Source organism: Littorina saxatilis, linkage group LG4 (genome assembly GCF_037325665.1).
Source record: "Littorina saxatilis isolate snail1 linkage group LG4, US_GU_Lsax_2.0, whole genome shotgun sequence".
NCBI lineage: Eukaryota > Metazoa > Mollusca > Gastropoda > Littorinimorpha > Littorinidae > Littorina > Littorina saxatilis.
Window position 1 is genome coordinate 68,624,490 of NC_090248.1, and position 5,258 is coordinate 68,629,747.

Genomic DNA, 5,258 nt, shown 5'->3' on the forward strand with positions numbered 1-5,258 from the left:
CGCCTTACCACTAGGCCACCGTGTTGCGGTTTGGCGGGATATAGTGATCCTTACATTCGTTCGAAAAAAAGACCAATAAAGCTACCCTTTCAAACCATGTTCTGAGTTTTTTTGCTTATTTGCTATTGTGTTTGGTTGTAATATGTTATATAGAATTGTGCATGTGAAGTGATATTATATTTTTTAAATATGGAAAAAGTGAAAGCTGATTGAAAATTTATGGACAGATTAATAGATGAAAATGGCTCTCAATAACGACGCAAAAAGGACTTTTACAGGAGCAAGTGAGATTTTACAATAACGTGTTTGATAAAAATGGGAATTTTGTTGAGGAGGATGCTGAAAGTAAAGTTCTTAATTTAAATATTCCTCAGTTAAATGACGAACGAAAATATGGTTTGGAAACTGATTTTACCGTGTTAGAAATCGGCAGGGCGCTGTCTTTATTAAAAAATGGTTCGTCACCAGGTTTAGACGGATTGACTACAAGTTTCATGAAAAAATGTTGGCCTAAAGTAAAAATGATGGTGGTTAATTCCCTTCAAAGTGCATTTAGAGTCGGTGAATTGTCAGATACTCAGAAAAGAGCAGTTATCACGTTGATCCATAAGGATAAAGATTTGCCGAGAGATAGCCTTAAGAATTGGAAACCCTATATCTGTAACCAATACAGATTATAAAATGCTGGCAACATGTTTATCGCAGCGCGTATCTGGTGTTATTTCTGACCTCGTGTCAGAAGATCAGACAGGATGTATTAAGGGAAGAAAGGCAAGTAACTTGATTAGATTAATTGATGATGTCATTAATTACGCTAATGAAAGAAATCAAGCAGGTATATTACTTGCCCTTGACTACGCCCGAGCCTACGATTCCATCTCAAAAGACTATGTGGTCTGGTCCTTTAAAAAATTTGGTTTTGGCGAAAAATTTGTTAAATGGATTAAAGTTTTAAGAGAAGTTAAAAGGGCAATAACCAACCTGGCTCTTCCACGGTCTCAAATAGCATTACATATTGGTTTAATGACAAACACCACGAGCTGCATAAATTATATGGGTTGGATTTCGGAAGAAATAAGTGTAGAATTATTAGCAATACAAATCCGAAGTCACCCCAATATTAAAGGATTTGCCTTACCAGATGTAGGTTTTGCAGAACAAACATCGCGTATCTTGAAACTGGCTATGTACGCCGATGACATAACTGTTTTACTTCAAGATAAAAACGACATGGAAACGGTTTTGAAAATTATTGATGATTTTTCCAATATATCTCGCTTAAAATTAAATAAAAGTGAAACGGAAGCAATGTGGTAGGGATCGCGTAAAAACTGTCAAGAGAAATATTGCGATATTAAATGGAATACCCAGGTTAAAATCATGGGAATTAGTCAGTTTTAAAAATGACATCCCGGCCTCTGAAATTATGGAAAATTGGTCCAAAAAGACTTGAAAAAGTTGAACAAATCATTTGCAGATGGTCAAGAAGAAATTTAAGTATAAGCGGCAAATTATGTATTATTAAGTCCTTCTTAGTTTCACAATTTGTTTACGTTATGCAGGCGCTTCTTGCCCCTGTTAAAGTTCTCGATAAGTTGAATACTATTTTGTTCAGGTTTCTCTGGAAAAGGAAGTATTCAAATACAAAAGCCTTTGAAAAAGTTAAACGAAATGTATTGTGTAATGTGGTGGAAGAAGGTGGTATTAACATGATAAACGTCCACGATATGCAGACTTCTTTTTTACTGACATGGGCAGCAAAACTTCAACAACAAAAACATGAACCGTGGACAACGATTCCGTTAAGTCTTTATCAGGTATTGGGAAGAAATTTACTTTGTTTTAAAGCCACAACACTACTAAAACCAAGGTATTGAATGCATTCGATCAAACTTTTAGACAGAAGTTCTCTTAAAATGAATCCATAATAAAGCATTGATTTATGAGAGAGAAGATCGCTTTGGCGATCAATGTTTGTGGAACAATATAAAAGTGGTTTATAAAAATAAAAGCTTATATTTAACAAGAAGAGCAAACGCTCGATCGAGTCACTTTCGCAGTTCTGAATATTATATGAGGCATCAGATGGACAGGAAGAAATTGCTATTCACAACACAATGAGTCACGTTCACATAAAATTTGAGCCCGGTCACTTTTATAGTTTCCGAGAAAAGCCCAACGTTAAGTTGTGTGTTGCCGAACAGAAAAGGCTAGTTATCTCCCTTGTTTTTCTGATAACGTTCGTAAAAGGCTACAGATGTAAATACTTTGATGTAAAGAATAATCCTACAAAGTTTCAATCACATCCGATGAACTTTGTCAAAGATATAAAATGTCTAATTTTTCCTTTGACGCTGACCTGTGACCTTGAAAAAGGTCAAAGGTCAACGAAACCATCGTTAAAGTGTAGAGGTCATTGGAGGTCACGACTAAACAAAATATGAGCCCGATCGCTTTGATAGTTTCCGAGAAAAGTCCAACGTTAAGGTGGTGTCTACGGACGGCCGGCCGGCCGGACGGCCGGCCGGACGGCCGGCCGGACAGACTAACACTGACCGATTACATAGAGTCACTTTTTCTCAAGTGACTCAAAAAAATGGATAGAAGCGCATTTAGATATGGTGAAAGATATTTGGGTTAACGGAGATATGATTCCTTTTAACCAGCTGTGCACAAAGAAAGGATACAGTCCCTCTAGATTTTTTTGAGTACCGCGCAGTGAAGACTGCTGTGCGAGCGCTTGCACTTCGCAAAAACACAGCCAGCCCGCGAGCAGGCGAACACAATAATGACCTTGACACACGGAACACTGTGATCATTAACCCCTCCGCGAGAAAGATTCGCATGCTGATAGTCCAGTCTAAAGCGAGCGAGCCTTGCGCTGCTACATTTTGGTTACATAAATATCAGGTTAAACTAGATCACAGTCATTGGCTGTTAGCAAGCAAATGTACAAAAGAAAAAAGATTGCGATTGTTACAATGAAAAATATTACATAATATTTATCCCACGAATATATTATTAAATAAAATGAAAATTAGAGAAACAAAATTATGTACATTTTGTAAACACATTGATTATGTTGAACACTTTTTTTGTCAATGTGAGAAGTTGACGAGCTTTTGGGAAAATGTTGTCCATTATATTTTTAGAAATACAGGATCAAATGTGCACCTCTCAGAACACGATGTCTTGTTTGGTTATCAACCTAGTAATATATGCCAAAATAATAAGGTACTTAATCACATTATCTTGATTGCAAAAATGTGTATTAGTAAATATTAGTATGGTGATAGATACGATTTGAATAGTATCATTATTGAAAAATAAAATGTACATTAGAAGATTGTGAGTAAGTCGAGATGAGGTGAAGTGATATATGACGTTTGTGAATATTATGAGGGGGGTGGGAGGGAGCGGATGGACGAGAATAAAAAAAAAATAAATAAAAAAAAGGAGAAAAACAAAGTAACCATCTATGGCTCCTCAATTGCTTTTTGTATAAACAACCATGCAAACCACACAAACAAAACCAACAAAAAAAGAAACCGGTTTTCTCCAATTTAAAAAACAAACAAAAAAACAAGTCGCGTAAGGCGAAATTACTACATTTTAGTCAAGCTGTGGAACTCACAGAATGAAACTGAACGCACTGCATTTTTTCACAGTGACCGTAGTCCGCCGCTCGCGCAAAACCCAGTGAAACTGACGAGACTGTTTAGCGCGGTGATGGTTTCGCTGTGCTGCATAGCACGCTTTTCTGTACCTCTCTTCGTTTTAACTTTCTGAGCGTGTTTTTAATCCAAACATATCATATCTATATGTTTTTGGAATCAGGAACCGACAAGGAATAAGATGAAATTGTTTTTTAATCGATTTCGGAAATTTGATTTTGATCAGAATTTTTTATATTTTTAATTTTGAGAGCTTGTTTTTAATCCGAATATAACATATTTATATGTTTTTGGAATCAGAAAATAATGAAGAATAAGATGAACGTAAATTTGGATCGTTTTATAAAAAAACAATTATTTACAATTTTCAGATTTGTAATGACCAAAGTCATTAATACATTTTTAAGCCACCAAGCTTAAATACAAAACCGAAGTCCGACCTTTGTCGAAGATTGCTTGGCCAAAATTTCAATCAATTTGATTCAAAAATGAGGGTGTGACAGTGCCGCTTCAACTTTTACAAAAAGCCGGATATGACGTCATCAAAGACATTTATCGAAAAAAATCAAAAAAAATCCGGGGATATCATACCCAGGAACTCTCATGTCAAATTTCATAAAGATCGGTCCAGTAGTTTACTCTGAATCGCTCTACACACGCGCACGCACACCGGCACAGACAAAACTTGACTAAATGTAAAAAGAGAGAGAGAGAGAGAGAGAGAGAGAGAGAGAGAGAGAGAGAGAGAGAGAGAGAGAGAGAGAGAGAGAGAGAGAGAGAGAGAGAGAGAGAGAGAGAGAGAGAGAGAGAGAGATGATAATGATGATGATGGAACTTTATTTTTCAAGGATAGAGGTTTAAGGTGACGCCTTTTCTTACAACCGGTCCTTACTTCTAATACAAATGTCTAATAAATGATAAACAAGTAAAGCAACATGAGAAATAAACAAAGTAAACGAACGAACCAGCAAACAATCGACAAGTAAGCAAACAAGCAAATAAACATAAACAACAAAATGACAAAGTAAGGAACATACAAATCAAAACATGCAACATATTAATTGAGGTTATACATGTATGTAAAGTGATCGACGGTTAAAGTTCCATCCTCACCTATTCACACTTTACTGACACTATACACAACCATCAGTGTGTATAGGAAACAGGTACTTAACGCCTTCGTCCGTACGGGTTACACACTGTGTATAGCCAAACGGTACCTAATGTGGATTTCGTACGTACAGAAGTCACACAGATCCGTCTGCGTATGACCGGTACCTAAGGTGCTCCTCGTCCGTATGTGTGTGTGTGTGTGTGTGTGTGTGTGTGTGTGCCTCTGAGTGTGCTTGTGTGGGTGTGTGTGTTTGAGAGAGACAGAAACACAATGACAAATTCTTTATTTACGAGGGTAATGGCATAAGCAAACAGGTGCTTTTTTACATCCAGCCCTCGCCCATGGGAGGATTTAATCTAATGATAATACGTTTTAAAAATGTTGGAATATCAATTAAAGAAGTAATAAAAACAAACGACAAACAAGCAAACGATTAACAGACTAAACAAACAAACAAAAATATACATACA